The 22,202-nt window shown below is 35.3% G+C and overlaps 1 protein-coding gene across 3 annotated transcripts in view; it reads left to right on the top strand.

Annotated features, from left to right (window-relative positions):
* LOC148951536 (uncharacterized) overlaps positions 1–22,202 on the top strand; it is an 89,695-nt gene that overhangs the window by 22,999 nt on the left and 44,494 nt on the right. The gene's annotated exons all lie outside the window — the stretch shown is intronic.

The following is a 22,202-nucleotide window of genomic DNA, read 5'->3' as shown; positions in this document are numbered from 1 at the left end:
CAACAAAATCTAAACAGGGTTGCCACCCGGTTGCAACAAAAATTACTAGATTCTTGAATAAAATCACTAAATTAGCACATAAATCACTAGGTTGTCGAAAAGAAATCACTAAATTATAATACTTTTTGTCATTTTAATTAATAATTGTTTTGTTTTTACCATGTTCTACACAGGCACATTTACAGAAAGTAGGTAAAATTACCCCCTAGATGTGGAAAAATACCTTTAGATTGACGTTTTGTTTTTTCTCAAGCAAAAATTATTACCCTTGAAATTTTGAAAAATGCCTTCTTGCATCTTTATGCAGAGAATATAAGAAAATCCTTGCTTCCTCTCTGTATTTTCCAGAATTGGCACCATTGGCTTATACCATGCTCACTGAAAATTGGCTATCGGTGATCTAATCGAAATAATTGCTTTTTCTTTTTAATTTTCTTTTCCTTGTCGATACAAAACCTCAGTTTTTTTCCCTAACAATACAGAAACTATGTAGACCACTTGTTGTCTATAGACAGATAATTCCTAAGAACACCCTACCTTTCCTTGTCTAACTGAAAGGAAATAATAAAGGGTTAAATATGCTAATATTTTTTTTCAAAATTCAAAAAGAATAATTTAAAAATAAAGTTTGTCTTTTACCACTTGTAGTCTATTGACAGATAATTGCTAAGAACACCCTTACCTTTCCTTGTCTAACTGGAAGGAAATAATAAAGGGTTAAATATGCTAATAATTTTTCCAAAATACAAAAAGAATAATTAAAAAATAAAGTTTGTCTTTTACCACTTGTAGTCTATAGACAGATAATTCTTAAGAACACCCTACCTTTCCTTGTCTAACTGAAAAGAAATAATAAAGGGTTAAATCTGCTAATATTTTTTTCTCTGAAATTTAAACAGAATAATTTAAAAATATAGTTTGTCTTTTACCACTTGTAGTCTGTAGACAGATAATTCCTAAGAACACCCTACCTTTCCTTGTCTAACTGAAAGGAAATTATGTCCCATGGACAAATTGTGACATTACAGATAATACGGTACTTTGATTATGACAGAGAAATTACGTAAAATTCAATGCTGAAATTCCCAGAAATCTGCTCTGATGTCACTTAGCCCAGTATTCTAGCTCTGTGATTGACCTAGAAAGAGGCACGTGATCTTGTATAGTTCGTATTGTAGCCCTATGATTGGCTGCAATCTTGTATAGATCGTATTGTAGCCCTCTGATTGACTGTAATCTTGTATAGTTCAAATGTCAATATAGGCCTCTACTAATGAGCCCCCTCTGAAGTTTATACGAGCATCCCTTTCATATGAACTATATACGCCCCCAGGACAACACTTACAACGCCTATCCCCCGGGCCCTGGGGGGAGTTTTTGTTATCTAATTTTTGAACAATTTCAAAAAAACTGGCTGTCTAAAAATTTGTAGCGGATGGGTTTGGAGAAAAAAGAGCGTAGAGGGGGGGGAGCTAGTTGCCCTTAACTCTCTTGACTCTTAAAAAGTGAACTAGAACTTTCAATTTCCAATCAAATGAGCCCTCTATGAAGTTTATACGAGCATCCCTTTCATAATAACCATAAATGCCTTCAGGGAATAACTTAAACCGGCTTCCTCCGGGCTCGAGGGGGTTGCATTGGCACCGAAATTTTTCTTATCCGACCTTTTAACTTTTTTTAATAAAATGTTTATCTCAAACTTTTCAGAATATGGGTTTGGAAAAAGAAGGCGTGGAGGGGGGGGGGGCTAGCTGCCTGAGGATCTCTTTTGACTATTAAAAAGTGAGCTCAAACTTTCAATTTACAATCAAATGAGTCATCTCTGAAGTTTATACGAGCATCCCTTTCATACGACCCATATATGCCCCAGTGCAAACTTACAACGCCTGCCCCCGGGCCCTGGGGGGTTGTGACAACACCTGAGTTTTTGTTATCTGACTTTTGAAAATTTGACCCTGCCTTTGCACGTCAAGATGAATACAAGTTGAATCCTGATGAGCTGTTGCCATTTGTCATTCCTCATGATTACCTATACATAGAAGAAGAAATCTAAAAAGCACACAGTGTTTTATGTATGTATATACAAATTTTATTAATAAACAAATTTATCTACATTTATTAAAGCATTTCACTTTTAGGGCACCGAAATTAATATTATAGAGAAAGGAAAGAGTGTTTTCAGCAAGAAATTCGTTTAGTCGAGGTTTGTCACCATAAATCTTAAGGAATTCCATGTATGCCCGTGACTTCGAAAAATAAAATATAGTAGGGCATGAAAACCACAACTTTTCGTTAATAGATCTTGTACCCGCTGCCGATTTTGAATAATAGATTTTCCGCTCTGCTCAAGAAAATTTTTAATGTGAGGTGTGTCGTATGTATACAGTAGGTCAAGCGAATTAAAAAATTCTATATTGCTTCTTGTTTTAAAGATGCATAACCAATGCCCCGTCTTTACTCTTGATAGACTGCTATTAAAAATAATAATGATATTGTCAACATGTTGAATATGCTCCAGGAAATCTGAAGGTATGCAATAGGATTTATATTTGAACATGTAGGGGTCCATATTGAATACACTGAGTATTTGATTCGTGTTCATGGTGCCAAGTATAATAAAACATTGCTATCAGGGGTAATTTCCCAATAGGTTTCAAATTGATTTAGCGAGATTAGTGCAATACTTTCCTCCAATGGCTTGGAAAAGGTACACTCTAACTTCACATTACCCTTTTGGACAATACTCATATCTTGAGTACCGGGGAAATCCAATACAATAATGCCATGAGTTTCCCTATACATTTTTTTCGCTTACACCATTTGCGAATAATTGTGAATCTCGATCTAGGGATTGCATTGTCAATTCATTGAGGGTTCTGTAGGATTTATCAAAGGATAGATTGCAGAGCGGAATTCCATTTACTTTACATACAAGCGATGAAATTCCAAACAGTTCAAATTTATGCGGGGAATCTGTCCATGATCCAACAGCGCTAGCACTTTTTACAAGAGCAGATGCCAATTTTGAAGGAATTTCGCCATTGATAAATGACGAATCGGTATAGGTACAAGTACCAGTAGCAATATGGCGTTGATTCGTGATTGTATGAGGCACGAACAATTTGATATTATAGTAGTTCTTAATTTTTCAATTCCCAAAGCAGCAGAACTCATAACTTGTTGTTTTCGTACATGGAGTATTACCGACGTGAGAGGGACTGTTACATCGGGCGCAGCATCCAGTACTTTTTGCATAATATAATTGGACGTTGCCAGGTGGAGCTTTATGTCATTCTTTACATTAGGGAGCAACCAATGAGATGAACCAAACATTTTATAATTTAGTTCCCCGAACTTAAAATTTTTTTTTTTACCTGTGTAAGTACACTGGTAATGTCAGTGTTCGTTTTGTAATCATAACCCCAGGCTTGCCCCCTCAACTGTTCATAAGGTATTAATGCTATTAAAATGCATTGTGCGTAACTTCTATAGTGTCTAAAATTAATGCTTGTGATTACCAAGTTTCCATGCATATGGACGCTGACTCGCCTAAATAAATTGTGCAGTACACAATTTTTTGTAGGATATCCCCTCGGCTTCACCTGGTCTTTCATTGTTAGATCTTTCAACAATTACATTTATATCAATAAATGTCCAAGTCAAATCTATAAAGTAGTCTTCATTGCAATAAATTTGAAAATGAACATTTTCAGAGAGTGGTTGTTGCGGGTAAAATTGTTCATAGTATCCATGTTCTACACTGACATCTACATTCTCCTCATTCAAAAGATTAGGAAATGAGGTGACTGAAGGGTGAGAATCCTTATGTGGTAAATATGCCATTTTTTCTATGAAAAGAAATCCTTTTTGGAGCTTTATATTTTCTTCTTCTTTGATGCTTTACGCTTCCGGGTTGACTTGAGACTGAAAAGTGATGAGGTCTTTCGCACAATTTTAAATTTTTTCTGCGTTGTTTAATTCGTTCGCCAAGGGATCGTGCGCTCGACCTGAAATTTTGCGAAACACTTTTTTGAATATCCTTCCCAGAGCCCAAATCATGTAATGATAGAGGACGCAAAATCCGCTGCAACTGGTGCAATATATTTTTTAGCCAGGAGTAGCGCAGAGCGAAACAGCTAAGCAAACCAATTGCCGAGACCTTACCCGGACATTGACAAACGACCCCTGAAAAAGCCCATTCCATGACCCAACTGTCGTGGTCCAAGAGTAGCAACATAGCAATCAATATTAGGACATACAAACTGAGTTTTATTAGCCACTTAACTGAATGGGTCGAAAATGACAAGTAATTACAGCCAAACCTTTTGTTATTGCTAGAGGATTGCCCAATTCACTTTCTAATGTTAACTAACAGAGCTTCAAATACAAATTGTTGACTGGAATGTATTGAAGGTGCTTTATATTGTAGTGGTGAATATTGTCATTAGAGGTTTTTTGTTCAAGAACACGTAGGATGGGGATATTGGTATTACCGACTCTTGATATCTCGACAAAGGATGTGTAAAGAAATAAACAACTGTCCGAGGAAAATGCGAGTGGATACTCTGCGAAAATGACACGAGTCATGCCACTAGCGCTTCCTGTACCTTTACCCTTGATTATATTAGGTTTAAAACCAAGCACTTATCTTAGATTATCGTTGAGAATAACCTTTTCATTGTCAATGGGTGAGCTAATGTAGATTTTACCCTCTTCCTTTGAATAGTTGAATTGAAAGGCACCATTTTTACGATATGCAATTTTTTTGTTGATAGCACGACACAATTCGGTCATAGCACGACCCAAACTCCTTATATGATAATGTGACAAAGGGCTATTCATATGAATTGATCTTTTCTATTACATGTTGATCTTTAACAAATGGTCAATCAAGTGGTCTAATTTTTATATCATATGTACGATCCTTTCTTAGGGTATCATATTTATTTTTAAGAGTACAGATTACAGAAGCAACTTCATAACTTCCCTTTAATTTAATGTCAAGAGAGAGTTCTATCAAAAAATCCCTCGTTTTATTAAAATCGTCATAAAAAGGATCGGAAACATTGGACATGAATGTCGCATAAACTCCTTCAGAAATTATGAACGTCTTCAGCGGGTATCCACGAATCAAAATTAGAGTTGTATCCTAGCCATTGAACAAGCAACTGTCACTTACCCTTGCGAGTACGAGTCTTTAATACCTTTTCAATTCGATAGACTCCACTATTTCCAACGTTTTGTAATTCATAGTCATAAAAACCGCCAAGAATATCTTCATCTTACATATTACGTAGCCGATACGTTCCCAAAACTTTTGATACTTTAAAAAGATCAGTAGACCACAAGTAATTTCCCTTTTCAAAAATACTTTTTGAACGATTGATTCGAACAGTATCACCAACATTAAATTTTATCTTCTCCGCCTTTTCATTCGAATATTGTTTAAGGAAAAGTGTATTGTCACTATGATGAACTTTAATAGGGCTAGCATTGAACAAGGATCGATGTGGGTATAGTGTATTATTTTAGTTGTTGTTGTTGTTTAGACCAGGGCACTTCGTATCGAAGGACTTGTCGTGGGAACTTCGAAAAGGGCTCATTCGATTGAAAATAGAAAGGGCTAATGCCCTTTTTAATAGTCAAAAGTGATTGGAGGGCAACTAATCCCCCTCCCATGCCCATCCTCCCATTTGCCCATTATGTTTAAAAACCAAATGTTGCATTAAGATTAAATCAAAATGCACTTTGCTAATGCCAATTCCCAATAAGGTATCTCAGCAGTATCCTAAGAACGACTGAGGGAATTATGTTCAAACTTTCGGGGCTACTTCTGCACTTACAATTTAACCAAGTCAAAATAGCGCAAGTGGATCGAAGCTATCAAAGAAAGTAAACAGATTTTTTTGCTAATGGCAGCAAGTTTTCCATTTCAGGTCAGCTAGAGGAGGTATGAAACTAAATTAAACAATACTATTTGTGTCAAGATTTTTAAAAGGGTGTATGTTGTTAAAAATTGCTGAAACTTTTTCTCTAGCATACAAATAGCAGGCCAGACTATAAAGTCTTAAAAAAACAAAACAATTTAAACTATTATTTTCTTTTTCCCTGAAAAGACTATGTCAATATAAAATAAACAGAAATTAATTAAAAAACCTTTTTCCACAAAATAAGTTTTTCAAAGGAAGGTAAAGAACTCCATTAGACAAAAAATGAACAAAAATCAAATCAAATAATCTACCAAGCGTCAAGTGCAAATTTTGTTCTGGCCTTGGGAAGGCATAGGGGTTTTGAGCCCAACTTATGTTAATTTCTGCTCGTTTTGAGTTTGACTCCGTTATTTATTGTAATTCCTGTTCGTTTTGGGTTTCATTTATTTATCGATGCTGGTTTGTGGTAGTTTCACGTTTAGTAGATTATTTGATTTTATTTTTGCTCATTTTGTGTTTAATTTGAGTTCTTTACTTTTCTTTGAAAAACATATTTTGTGGAAAAAGTTTATATTAATTAATATTCATACAAGGACTTGACGTGTTTACTAGCATTGCGCCGAACTCGTGGTTAGTTATTGACGATTTAGCTGAATATGTTGTAAAATGGTTGCAGAAAATGTTACAATTATTGACGGTCCGGTCCCATCACGAAAAAAATCATTTAACTATCGAGCTCTATAATCTTTTCATCAGAGTAAATGTATGCGAATACTTTCTGTGAATTATATTTACTATGTTATCTATAGAGTTGTTCGCGATTCAAGTTCTCTTATAATTCTAAACAAACAAATATACCCTGGCGAACCCAACTTTTTACTTTCGGCGTACAATCAACCTACTAATAAACCCTATTGTTACATTTTATTGTACCTGAATCAAAACACGCCAAAGAGTTGCGTGTAGTCAGTGATATTTTCGATAATGAAATTACTGTATATCTACCCGTGAATAGTAAAAAAGGTCATTAGTCGTCACCATCAGGCGTTGAAGAAGCTACTTGAACATCGATATTTATTTTCCGTGCTAGCCAATTCAAAACTGCGGCTCAGGAAAGCAATACTCAAGCATGGTATTGACAAGGTACTTATTAATTTCTTGTCAAAACTTTTGTTTAAATTTAACAGAAGGTAATGTTAAAATGTCATAGGATGTTAGATAACAGGCAAAGCGACATCGGTGACTTTTACACGCTCTAGATTTAAAAAAGAAAGCACATAGTAAAAGAAAAAAACTTGTTCATGCGGGTGGTAATTTCTTTTCATTGTTACTGCCAATAATCATCGGACTTATAAATTTTATTCTCTAGAAATGGCAAAACCTTACAAATTGACGCCATTTTAACTTGCTCTTTCACCAAAAGAGCACTTTGAAGATAATCTTGATACATTTATTAGCAATGAAACAACTGCTGATGACTATTAATTTTACTTCAAAATGCCAATCGATGTGTCAACAAACATAAACCATATCGTGAAAAACTACTCAAAGCCAATATCATTTATCAACCTTCTGAAAATAGTGAAACTTTGAAAAAAGAAGATTTATTAACAAGTGTTGTAGACTTGTTGCATCCATCCTATCGTCAACAAGGTAAAAGACTCTTGACCTATCTCCCTGAAAATAAACAAATTGATGAGAAAAAGAATTAAGTTATCATTCAGGGCAAGAGGTACAATTCAATTGATTTTTATCGGGTCTAAATGCAAATTGTAAAAGAGTCGATTCCATTGATAGTCATCTATATAATTTTTGAAAGTTATCAAATTTTCCCAAAAGTCTTATTAGCAAATTCTTATAAGCAAATTCTAAAGAAATTAAAAGAACACAGTCCATCAACCACATTAAGGCTATAACAGGATGGCTTTAAATCTTTCCACGAAAATACTAGCACACCTAGTAAAAACAGTGATTCGATGACAACGGTAGCTAAAAAAAAGCGAAGACGTATTGACTAACCCAGTAGTATGCACAAGGGTAAGGGACGGTTTGCACCCTGTTTACGTTCAAAATTTATCAAGTTTTGAAAGGTGCTTATAAAATATTGGAGAACCAGGAAGTTTAAGTTAAAGGTATTGAACATTGAAAAATACAGCTGCATTTATTCAAGATTTAGATAAAATAATGTTGATTTACAATTAATGTCCTCATTGATCCTTATTCAATGCTAGCCCTATTGAAGTTCATCATAGTGACGATACACGTTTCCATAAACAATATTCTAATGAAAAGGCTGAGAAGATAAAATTTAATGTTGGTGATACTGTTCGAATCAATCGTTCAAAAAGTATTTTTGAAAAGGGAAATTACTTGTGGTCTACTGATCTTTTTAAAGTATCAAAAGTTTTGGGAACGTATCGTCTTCGTGATATGAAAGATGATGATATTCTTGGCGGTTTTTATAACTATGAACTACAAAACTTTGGAAATAGTGAAGTCTATCAAATTGAAAAGGTGTCAAAGACTTATCACATGGTTAAGCGACAGTTGCTTGTTCAATGGCAAGGATACAACTCTGATTTTGATTCGTGGATACCCGCTGAAGACGTTCATAATTTCTGAAGGAGTTTATGCGACATTCATGTCCAATGTTTCCGATCCTCTTTATGACGATTTGAATAAAACGAGCGATTTTTTGACAAAACCCTCCCCTGCCATTAAATTTGATGGAAAGTATGAAGTTGCTCTTGTAGATTTTATTCTCAAAAATAAATATGGTATCCTAAGAAAGGGTCGTACATATGATATAAAAATTAGACCACTTGATTGGCCATTCGTTAACGATCAATATATAGTTGAAAAGATCAGTTCATATGAATACCCCTTTGTCGCATAATCATACAAGGAGTTTGGGTCGTGCTATGACCGAATTGTGTCGTGCTATCAACAAAAAAACTGCATATCGTAAAAATGGTGGTTTTCAGTTCAACTATACAAAGGTAGGGAGTGATATCTATATTAACTCACCCATTGACAATGAAAAGGTTATTCTCAACGATAATCTAAGATAAGTGCTTGGTTTTAAACCTAATATAATCAAGGGTAAAAGTACAGGAAGCGCTAGTGGCATGACTCGTGTCATTTTCGCAGAGTATCCACTCGCATTTTCCTCGGACAGTTGTTTATTTCTCTACACATCCTTTGTCGAGACATCGAGAGTCGATAATACCAATATCCCCATCCTACGTGTTCTTGAACAAAAAACCTCTAATGACAATATTCACCACTACAATATAAAGCACCTTCAATACATTCCAGTCAACAATTTGTATTTGAAGCTCTGTTAGTTAACATTAGAAAGTGAATTGGGCAATCCTCTAGCAATAACAAAAGGTTAGGTTGTAATTGCATGTCATTTTCGACTCATTGCGTGAGATGGCTGAAAGAACTCATTTTGAATGTCGTAGTTTTGATCACTATCCTAGTAATGATGGGCCACGAGAGCTGGGTCGTGGAGTAGACTATTACAGGGGTCTCTCAACTATGTTCGGTTACAGTCTCGGCTATTGGTTTTCTTATATGTTTTGCTTTGAGCTACCCTGGCTAAAAAATATATTGCACCGGTTGCACTGGATTTTGCGTCCTCTATACTACATGATTTGGGCTCTGGGAAGGATTTTCAAAAAAGTGTTTCGCAAAATTTCAGGTCGAGCGCACGATCCCTTGGCGAACGAATTAAACAACGCAGAAAAGGTTTAAAAAGTGTGCGAAAGACCTCATCACTTTTCAGTCTCAAGTCAACCCGGAAGCGTAAAGCATCAAAGAAGAAGAAAATATAAAGCTCCAAAAAGGATTCCTTTTCAACAGCAACAGCAACCTTATAAGAAAATCGAAATATATTTTCTTGTGATTATTATTGCTTCTAATCAGCAGTTGTACCAAACCAATCCTGCTCAACTCATCCTCAGGGCTATACTGTGGTGTTTATCCTCCCCATAGTATAGTGCAGACGGTTTGATATCATTCTATTTTCCCTCTTGTTTTAGTTTTATTTTGTGTTTAAAGCTTTCTCCAATAGGCAATTTTTAGAAGTCCTCAGAAAAACAATTCCCCCAGATCCCAAATCAAATTCCAGTGAAAGTTTCATAGTGAATGATACCCATCCTGGCTGGTCAAGCACGCTATCTCAAAGTTCAAATGATTGCTCCAATTCGGAGAATAGGACAATGATAAGTGTAGGGGCTAATGTAACCATAAATGATGATAATGGGTTTCAAGAGGTCCTCTCTAGAAGTTCAAAAAAAAGAAAAAATTTCCCCAAGTAAAAGCATTTCCCCTCTCCCTGCCCAAGATCCTCCCTCCAAAAACTTAGGAATTTACCTTAAAATTACTCCCACTACCCCCTTTGAAACAAAAATGATCACTGCAATAAGAGTTGCAATTTTTAAATTGCTAAAATCAATGTTCTCTCTTAACATTGACCGTGATGGATCTCTGCTAATAGCTGTAGAAGATCAGAAATCAGCAGATACAATAATTAACCGTAAATCCCTTCTGAATACCCCAATTATTGCATCTAATTGGAACCCAAAACAATCACCAACAAAAATAGTAGTTTATAATGTTCCCCCAGAGATATCTACTCAGGAGTTAAAAGAAGGCCTATCAGATAGGGCTGGAAACACAATCCCAGTTGAGGATGTTACCCAACTCGGAAAACCTAACTCTAATGGCCTAAAAACTAGTAGATCCTTCTTATTCACAATGAAGGATAAAATTGATATCCCAGAAAAATTATTCCTATTTGGGCAAATCAAACCACACAAGGAATACAAACCTAAGCCTATCCAGTGTCAGAAGAGTTTCAAACTGGGACACACGACAAACAAATGCAATGAAATTCTCCAAGAGTGTAGTAATTGTAAATCTTTCCATCCTAAAGAGCTGACAACTTGCAACAACACTCATCCTACATGCATCAATTGCAAAGGCCCACATGAATCTACAAATAAATCATTATGCCCTGCATACAAGAAAAGAGCTCTAACACTCCAAATATCAACAGAGAAAGCCATCCCATGCCCCTTTGCAGCAATGGAAGCAAATGCTGCCCAACAATAATAAAGCCTGTATTGAAAGCAACAAAAACCCCCAAGTCAAATGCCCCCAATGCATGAAGCACCCCATATAAAACACCATCTTCTAAGCCCCCTAGCTCAAATCCCTATCAGAAGGAATCACCAAGCCAACAAGCCTCCTTGTCCGGTGAGATGAGGTCAGCCTGGCCCCCCTTCCCAAGAGGAAACAAACCAGTAACACTACCAGGAATCAAGCCCTTAACCAACAAAAAGGATGCACAACCAAAAATGCAATCCCCAAATATATGCTTATTCATTCTAAACTGTAATGCAGTTCAGGCCATGAACATACATCAAATACAGAAAACAAAAAGTATCGCAGAATTGGCAAAAATCTACATCCCTGATGATATGCTCATTCAAGCGAAAAAAGATCTTGCTTTACTTTTAACAGAGCTGAACATTGATACACAGTCATATGAAGAATAAATCAACAACACACCATATATCAATACTGCAATGGAATGTAAGATCACTCTCAGAAAATAAGCTAAATGAACTAATATCATTTATGCATAAAAATTACATTAATATTGCTTGCCTCTAGGAAACTCATTTAACCCAAAATCAACAACTTAAGTGTCTAGGATATACTATCCAGAGACAGGATAGATCTTCAGAGAAACAAGGAGGCGGGGTAGCTTTATTAGTTAATAATAATATAAAATTTTGTGGCATTAATTTTCCAGATTTTGCAAATAATGTTGATGTAATTGGTATCAGTGTTTGGCTGAATAATTTAAAAACCTACATAATAAGCTTTTATAACCCTAATGGCCAAACTACAGATGCCAAGGATTTATTTAATTATATAAATAATTCTAATATGTTAAAAAATATCATTATTTGTGGTGATTTGAATGCCCACAGCCTTTTGTGGGGGAATAAACCAGCAAATAAAGCTGTTAAATTCATTGAGAATATGACTTCAAATAATAATGAATTAGCTGTTGCTACCCCTCCGAACCTGAACACATATTTCAACCCTAAAAGTGGCAGATTCCCCACAATTGAACTAAAAATTGTGTCATCAAATTTTTTGAACAAAATTTACATAAAAAAAATTGATGGTCCATGCACAGACAACGTTGCTATTGTTTGCAGCCTAACTGAACCTGCTGAAACTCCATCTCTTATCTCCAAATATATTAAGACCAAATTATATTGGTCTATTTTCCAAAATAAATTAAATGATCAAAGTACAAGTTTCACCAAAAGTTCATCTATTTTAAACACAACAGTTGACACACAAGCTGAAGCCTTGACATCTTTACTAATAAATGCAGCTAATCATGCTATCCCCAAGACAACACCTAAGAAAACATTCGCTAAACAAATTCCTAAAGCATGGTGGACAAATGAGTGCCTAAATAAATGGAGGATAAAAAAGGCAACTAGGACAGAATTCATAAAAAAAACCATCACCTATTACACACTTAAAAAAATTACAAGCAGAATCTAATCTAAAAAGGACTATAATAGATGCTCAATATAAATACTGGAATAATTTTGCAAATAATCTCTCCAGAGAAACTCATGAGCCAATTATACATAAAGTCATAAGCCACATCTTTGGGAAAAAGACTTCCCCCAACCCACTCCTGTATGAGCTTATACATAATAATACCCATTATGACAATGATAATGGTAAAGCTAACCTATTTGCAACTCTTTTTGTTAATAAGCTAACATCAAATAATCAAAGCAAACTGTCCACAATTCCTATGAACCCAAGTTACTAACCACGCCCAGGATCCGAGTACATAACCAAACTATTCTCAATCCAGGAATTGAATAATGCAATACATCATATTAGGACCAAAACTAGCAGCAGTTATGACAATATACACCCTACATGGATAAAGAATCTCACACCTTCATACAAACAAGAACTGCTAAATTGTTATAATCATGCTTGGGCATCTTCTAGGTTCCCCAATATATGGAAATATTCTTCCCTCATACCAATCCTAAAGAAAAATAAACCAACATATAACCTTGAGTCTTATAGGCACATAATGATTACACCTGTGATGGTGAAAATAATGGAGAAAATAATCTATCCAAGACTCATCTGGTTTGTTGAAAAAAATATTATGATCCCGAACAATCAAACTGGATTCAGGAAACACCACTCCTCAACAGATGCTTTCATTTTGCTAACAAATGCAATAAATGAATCTTTCTCAAAAAACAATGTCCTAGTGGAAGCTTTCCTAGATTTTGAAGGGGCATATGATAATGTGAACCACCAAATCCTTTTAAATAAACTTGCAAACCTTGGAGTACCCCCTAAGCTAGTATCCTTTATTAAATCGTTCATAGAAGTGCGAAGTTTCTTCGTTTGTGTTGGTTCAGCCTCTTCACCCCAAAAGACAATAACCAAAGGCCTACCTCGGGGAGCAGTCCTCAGTTACCTCCTATTTGCCCTATATCTCTGGGACATGAACTTACCCCACGCGAATCTACAATATGCTGATGATCTGGTGCTATGGTCATCTGGCAACACCTTTCAGATAGCACAGTCAAATCTGCAAAAGTCACTTTTCCAGTTCGAAAAATTCTCTCAACAATCAGATTTACCCATTGCACCCACCAAGTCAAAAATAATCCAATTTCACCGGAAGCGAAACCATGTTAATGCAAAACTAACTCTAAATAAAACAACTATTCCAGAAGATAATCATATTATTTACCTAAGTCTCACGCTTGACCAAAAACTTAATTTCCACCTCCACATCTCAAACACAATAAAAAAATGCTATAGAAAAGCAATTATACTAAAAAGACTTCTTTCAACACCCTGGGGTTGTAAGGAGAAAACCTTACTCCAGTTTTATAAATCACATATAAGACCCCATATTGACTAAGGGCTCATTGTCTATGGTGCATGTGCAAAGACCCAGATTCAAAAAATTGAAACAATATAAAACGATATAATGTGCCTCATGTTTGGTCTTAGGAAACACACAAGCACCAAGTTTCTGCTTATGGAGAGTGGATTAACAACAATAAGGGAGAGACTTAGCTTTCTCTTGACAAAACATCTTACAAAAATTGAATCAAATAGCTCACACACATTACATAATTGGTTAAGAAATCCAGCCATGTATAGAAGTATTGTAGATGAGTATGCCAATATTCAAAAGAAGTTCCCTGTACCAGCAAATTCTATTGCACCTACTTTCCCCCAATCCCCTCCATGGAATTGGTCATCTCCCATAATAAATACTGAATTTTTAAAATGGAATAAAGATTTAACCCCCATTGCTTTTGTCCAGAAAAAATTTGCAGAACTTAATACAATTACCTATAAAAATCACTTCCAAATATTTGTTGATGGGTCGAAAACGGATGAGAAGGTTGCAAGTGGTGTTTTCCTTCCTCATCTGAAAATTGCAATGGGTGAGAGATTATTTAATAATTTATCTATAATGTCTGCTGAGTTAAATGCCATAATCATGGCATTAGAACACCTTAAGCAAAACCAACCTTTGATTGCAAATTCGAACAATATTATCATCTATTCCGACTCTTTATCAAGCTTTGAGCTGCTGGCCTCAGCTCCACAATATAAGTTGGACATTGACACTTATCATTGTCTCAGTATTATTGATAATCTTGCTTCAAGTGGCATAAAAACTTATTTTCAGTATATTCCTAGCCACTAATAGATAAGTGGTAATCATCAGGTTGATGAAATAGCTAAAAATGCTATAAATATTGACCAGCCAAGTGGGAGACCAATCCCAATTAGAGATATTTTCCGATGGAGGCTATCAGATATTAATTTTAATAAGATTAATCCTATCCTTTCGCCCTTTCCCAATAAGTATCTTTCTAAAATTTATATCTTTCAGAACGAATAGAATTCGTTCTGGAACAAATGGACTAAATTTCCTTGCATTCTCATATAAGCTTTCTAATTCAAGTGGTTCAATTCCCCTGTCCCCTCTTTGCAGGCATTGTAATATGAATAATGAAACAATTGACCATTGCCTATTTGAATGTAATATGCTGACGTCTGCACAACATACCTTGCTTTGTAAACTGTTAAAATACTTCAAACACCACAAAATATCACTATCAGCCAAGACCTTAGCCAACTATACCTGCACACAGAGCACAGAAATCGATATCTATCATCTTATATTTGAACTCCTTGAGTCAAAAGATCTACTGAAAGATATCTGAGAATATCTAATAAATAAGAGACAACCAAGACAGTAGCTCTGTAGTCCACAGAGTGAAGGAAAAAGAAGAGGGCTAAATAGCACCAACTGAATAGCCCGCCTGCTGTGAATTAGAAGAAGAAGAATTTCCATAGAAAAAATGGCATATTTACCACATAAGGATTCTCACCCTTCAGTCACCTCATTTCCAAATCTTTTGAATGAGGAGAATGTAGATGTCAGTGTAGAACATGGATACTATGAACAATTTTACCCGCAACAACCACTCTCTGAAAATGTTCATTTTCAAATTTATTCCAATGAAGACTACTTTATAGATTTGACTTGGACATTTATTGATATAAATGTAATTGTTGAAAGATCTAACAATGAAAGACCAGGTGCAGCCGAGGGGATATCCTACAAAAAATTATGTACTACAAAATTTGTTTAGAAGAATAAATGCTTATACGAATAATAATTTGGTCATCATAAGAGATAACCTTTCAAATGGTATAAGCCGTGTTCAATTCATCCAGAGGGAACGAATGTCTTATAAGATATTGATAGGACATGCCCTGGGTTATGAATGCTAAACAAATATTGACGTCAACATTGTCGTTAGAGAGGTAACAAAAAAAAATTTACATTTCGGCTGAAAACTTAATCATAAAGTATTGAATTTAGCTCATTGGTTGCGTTCTAATGTGTGAATTGATCTAAAGCTACGGCTCACAACATAGCGTTTTACAATACGACAAGTAGTGGGTGCTGTGCCTTATGAATCTGTCCCTTTTACATCTCCTATACTCCATGTACAGAAACAACTAACTGTTCCTTCCGTGGAATTGGGACCTGAACGGCTAATAAGTGCTGGAAGTAATATCTTATTATATATTCCTCATGAAGCCGTAAGTCACCGTCATGCTTCCAGGAAAGCATGTACATTCACCAACTAATCTTATATCAATTGCGACGATTCTTCAAAATTAGTACTGGTCATTAGGAAACAGGATAATACTTTATGATCATGAGTCAACCCTCCGCACAATTTTGAACTCCACTAACTCCTCTCGTCGCTATTTGCAGCATCTAAGTTCCCTCACAGTAATATATCCTGTTGTAAATCATACAGGACCTAATAGTAACTGGACATGCAATTCCAAGACCATGAAGGACAATTTCTGCAATCGTTATAACTAAATAAGAGTTTGTGAAAATGCGTGGTATTATTGCATTGGATGTGTCGGGTATTCAAGATATGAGTATTGTCCAAACGGGTAATGTGAAGTTTAGAGTGTACCTTTGCCAAGCCATTGGAGGAAGGTATTGCATTAATCTCGCTAAATTAATTGCAAACTTACTAGGAAGTTACCCATAAAGAAAGTATTCTATAAGACTTGATACCATGAACTCGGGTCAAATAATCAACGCATTTAATCTTGATCCCTTACCGTCCAAATACAAGTTCTTTAGCATACCTTCAGATTTTCTGGAGCCTATTCAGCATGTTGAAAATACCTTTATCATTGTTAATAGCAGTCCATCAAGCGTAAAGACAGGACATTGGTTATGTATCTTTCAAACAAGAAGCAATATAGAATTTTTTAATTCGCTTGACCTACTGTATACATACGACACACCTCACATTAAAAATTTCCTTGAGCAGAGCGGAAAATCTTTTTGGTCCTTGCCCTTTTGCTTGGGGGTGAAAAGGCAGGAAAATTCAAGAAGAGAAGAGAAAATTTAGTATAACATAACGTCCCCCTTCTACAGAAGATAAGTTAGTACTCCCTTCTAGAAACCCCCCTTCAATAGTCATAGAAAACAGAATCCTTTTTCATGCTAAAAAATAACTAAACCCTGTTAAGCTTTTAAATAGGTCTACCCCTTTCAAGAAAGCATAAAGTAAAATTTGTGAGATATACAACCCGACAGTTAGTAGCTTTATTATGGAAATAACTGTTCCTATTTTTACGATTTAGAAAAAAATTAAATACATGCCTTTAGATGCAACGCATTTAAAGCAAATTGAGCTGCATTTTAAAGCTTAAAAACTATCATTATTCCTCTAGGGTTAAAAGGTGTATCAATTTAGATCATTTAAATGGATCCCTGCTTCGAAATACCTTCTCATGGCAAGTATATAAAGCCCCCCCCCTTTCCGGGTAAGCAAAATGTACCCCATCCCCCCATATAAGCACCAAGTACTAAAAATTGAGGCAATTAAATTTACCATATGAAAATATTTATCATAAAGCAACACCTGCTCCCTTGCAATTCATATGGTTAAATGTAGAAAGATATGCCGCTAATTCCACTGAAAAAAACCCATCTTTTTGTGTAATTAACTAAAAAAAACTTTTTCCACAAAATAAGTTTGTCAAAGAAAAGTAAAGAACTCCATTAAACAAAAAATGAGGGAAAATAAGGGCAAATAATCTACCAAGCATGAAAATGCCACAAATCAGCATGAATAAATAAATGAAACCCAAAACGAACAGAAATTACAATAATTAACCGAGTCAGACTCAAAACAAGCTGAAATTAACATAAGTTGGGCTCAAAACCCCTGTGCCTTCCCAAGGCCAGAACAAAATTTGCACTTTACTGAAAAAAATGCAAACGAACGTGCATTGTCAGTTTAGTATACATATACTGATATTTAGTAATCAAAATGTTAATATTATTTAATTTATTAAAATTATAAAAGTAAAAACATTCATATTTTTTCGGTAAAGTGCAAATTTTGTTCAGGCCTTGGAAGGCATAGGTGTTTTGAGCCCAACTTATGTTAATTTCTGCTCGTTTAGAGTTTGACTCGGTTATTTATTGTAATTTCTGTTCGTTTTGGTTTTCATTTATTTATTGATCCTGACTTGTGGTAGTTCCACGCTTGGTAGATTATTTTATTTTATTTTTGCTCATTTTTTGCTTAATGGAGTTCTTTACTTTTCTTTGAAAAACTTATTTTGTGGAAAAGTTTGTTTTAATTAATTTCTGTTCGTTTTATATTGACATAGTCTTTTCAGGGAAAAAGAAAATAATGCTTTAAATCTTTTCTCTATTTTTTGAAAGTAAAAAGCGATATCATAGGCATTGCAATAGCGCTGCCTAAGTAAACAACGATGTTGGCACAATGTATTATTATTTTTTTTCTTGGTTTTAGACCAGGGCACTTCGTATCGGAAGAATTATAGTAGAAACTTCAGAAAGGGCTCATTCGGTTGGAAATTGGAGTGGATTGTGCCCTTTTTAATAGTCAAAAGCGATTAGAAGGCAACTAACACTCCTTCCACGCCCACCATTTCCCCAAACACATCTAATCAAAATTTTGAGATAGCATTTTCTTCAGCGTAGTTGATTTCAAGATAGAAAATATGTTTTTGAGGAGGACACTCCCCCAAAACCCTCAGGGCAAGGGTTTTAAGTTATGCCCTGAGGGCATATAAGAACGATGTTGGCACAATGTATTATTTATTATATTTTTCCTTTAGCCCAGGGCACTTCGTATCAAAGAAGTTGTCGTAGAAACTTTGAAAAGGGCTCATACAATTGGAAATTGGAGTGGCTTGTGCCCTTTTTAACAGTCGAAAGTGATTGGAAGGCAACTAACATCCCTTCGATGCCCCCCAATTCCCGAAACACATCCAATCAAAATTTTGAGATAGCCGTTTTGTTCAGCGTAGTTAACTTCAAGATATAAATTATGTTTTTGAGGAGGACACTCCCCCACAGCCCTCAGGGCAAGAGTTGTAAATTATACCCTTGGGGCATATAAGGTTTTTATAGAAAGCATTGTCGTAGAAACTTCAAAAAAGACTCATTCGGTTAGAAATTCAAGGGGCTAGTGCTCTTTTCAATAGTCAAAAGTGATTGAAGGGCAACAAACACCCCTTTCACACCCACCTTTTCCCCAAACACATCCAATCAAAATTTTGAGATAGCTATTTTGTTCAACGTAGTTTTAAGTTCTGGAAATTAGGTTTTTGAGGACGACACCCCCCCCCCACAGCAGTCAGGCCAAGGGTTTTAAGTTATTCCCTGGGGGCATAGAAGGTTTTTATGGAACGGGTTGTCATAGAAACTTCAAAAAGGGCTCATTCGATTGGAAATTGAAATTGCTAGTGCCCTTTTTACTAGTAAAAAGTGATTGGAAGACAACTAACACCCCTGCCACGCCCACCCTTTCCCCGAGCACATCCAATCAAAATTTTGAGATAGTCATTTTGCTCCACGCAGTTTAAAGTTCAAGAAATTATACGTTTGAGCAGGACACTCCCCCTACAGTCTTCAGGGCAAGGGTTATAAGTTATGCCTTGGGGGCATATAAGGCTTTTATTGAAATCTTTGTCGTATAAACTTGAAAAAGGGCTCATTCGATTTGAAATTCAAAGGGCTACTGCCCTTTTTAATAGTCGAAAGTGATTTGAGGGCAACTAATCCCCCTCTCATGCCAACCTTTTCCCCAAACACATCCAATCAAAATTTTTAGACAGCCATTTTATTCAACGTAGTTACAAATTTTGGAAACTAGGTCTTTAAGGAAGACAAACCCTCCCCCGCCCCCACAGCCCTCAGGGCAAGGGTTTTAAGTTATGCCCTGGGGGCATATATGGTTCATATAGAAAGTTGTCGTAGAAATTCCAAAATGGGCTCATTTGATTGGAAATTGAAATTTCCCTTTTTATAGCCGAAAGTGATTGAAGGGCAACTAACGCCCCCTCTCACGCCCACCATTTTTCCAAACACATCCAATCAAAATTTTGAGATATCCATTTTGTGCAACGTAGTCGAAAGTTCTGGAAATTAGGTCTTTTAGGATGATAGCCCCCCCCCAGAGCACTCAGTGCAAGGGTTATAAGTTTTGCCCTGGGAGCATATAAGGTTTATATAGAAAGTTGCTGTAAAATTTTCGAAAAGGGCTCATTTCATTGGAAATTGAAATTGCCCTCTTTAATAGTTGAAAGTGAGGGGAGAGTAATTAAACCCCCTCTCACGCCCACCATTTCCCCAAGAACATTCAATCAAAGCTTATAGATAGCCATTTTGTTCAACGTTGTTGAACGATCTGGAAATTATGTATTTAAGGATGACAAACCCCCCAGAACTCCCAGGGCAAAGTTTGTAAGGTATACCCACAGTATATAAATAATAGACGGTATGATCGTTCCCTATCTCACCCATTATAAAAACCCGGACTGACGATCGAGTGCTCCGGAGAACGTAAAAACATAAGCGACATTAGATCTTTTCACGGGTAGAACAAGTCAGATTTCTCTTGAACGCGAAACTTGGCTTCAACGTTGTAACACTAAATTTTAAAGAAACTAATTTTAAATTAATTTATTCCAATACATATACGAAAATCGGTAATTAGTAGTGCAATGTTATTATTAGATGTTCTTAGGAATTACAAGTAGGTTTCGAAGTCGGGTTGGTTTCAAGGGAATTTTTAGAAAGTTTCTGCCAAAATACGTGTTCCAGGGTAATTGGACCGCTGATGGCAGATCAAATGAGAGGAGCTATTGGTAAGCGCCGACATACATATATATATATATATATATATATATATATATATATATATATATATATATATATATATATATATATATATATATATATATATATATATTTTATAACAGCCCTTAGAGTAAGGGCTGTAATTTATGGCCTGGGAGAATATAAGGCATTTGTAGAAAGTGTTATTGTAGAAACTCAAAAAGGGCTCATTCTATTGGAAATCGAAAGGCCTAGTGCCCTTTTTAATAGTCGAAAGTGATTGGAAGGCTTGTAATTTTTATAGTAAAGACCGATGTGGGTATAATGTATTTTTGTTGTTGTTGTTGTTGTTTAGATCAGGGCACTTCGTATCGACGGAGCTGTCGTAGGAACTTCTAAAAGGGCTCATTCGATTGAAAATAAAAAGGGGTGATACCCTTTTTAATAGTCGAAAGGGATTGGAGGGCAACTAATCCCCCTCCAACGCCCACCCTCCCAATTTTCCATTATGTTTAAAATCTAAATGTTGCCTTAAGATTATACAAATGAATGTGCATTGTCAGTTTAATATACATATACTAATACTGAGTAATCAAAATGTCAACATTATTTGATCTATTACAGTTATAAAAGTAGAAACATTTATACTTTTTTCAGTAAAGTGCAAATTATGTTCTGGCCTGGGTAAGGCATAGGGGTTTTGAGCCCAACTTATGTTAATTTCTGCTCGTTTTGAGTTTGACTCGGTTATTTATTGTAATTTCTGTTTGTTTTGGGTTTCATTTATCTATAGATGCTGATTTGTGGTAGTTTCACGCTTGGTAGATTGTTTAATTTTACTTTTGCTCATTTTTTGTTGAATGGAGTTCTTTACTTTTCTTTGAAAAACTTATTTTGTGGAAAAAGTTTTTTAAATTAATTTCATCATAAAATGACAAGGAATTATTTCATAAGTGAGCAGGGCTTACTCCTCCTCAAATCCTCGCTCTTTACAATAAAGGTGTATAGTTCTTCATTGCAAACTTTTATGGACACCAGAAAATTAGTCAATAGGTAATTACCTATGTTTATTTACAAATTGCCTTTTATAGTGTTTGAGAAAATTTATTTTTAAAGCAAATTTGCATCTAAGAGATCTTCCAATCTTGAAGCATTTTAAAAAATACTTTTCATCCAATTCCAATTTCCCTTGCGTCTTAGAAATCGTTCTTAAAGCATTGGGGGGTAAAAATTAAAATTTAGCATTAAGAGCTGAAAGTAGAAGGGAGGGAACCCATGCTCATATATGGGATAAAATCTATTCGCTTTAAGTTTTATTGTCATTCTTACTTTCATAAAAAAACTTAAATGAATAGTTACAATTATAAATTTGTTACAATTTCCAATTACAAATTAAAACTTATGGAAAGGTCTATTCACTGGAATTTCATGACTTATTATTTCATTTATATTCGTTTAGA

Source organism: Artemia sp. Qi Xiang Cuo, chromosome 6, assembly GCF_049724085.1.
Source record: "Artemia sp. Qi Xiang Cuo chromosome 6, ASM4972408v1, whole genome shotgun sequence".
Lineage (NCBI taxonomy): Eukaryota > Metazoa > Arthropoda > Branchiopoda > Anostraca > Artemiidae > Artemia > Artemia sp. Qi Xiang Cuo.
This window is presented reverse-complemented; position numbering and strand designations above follow the sequence as displayed.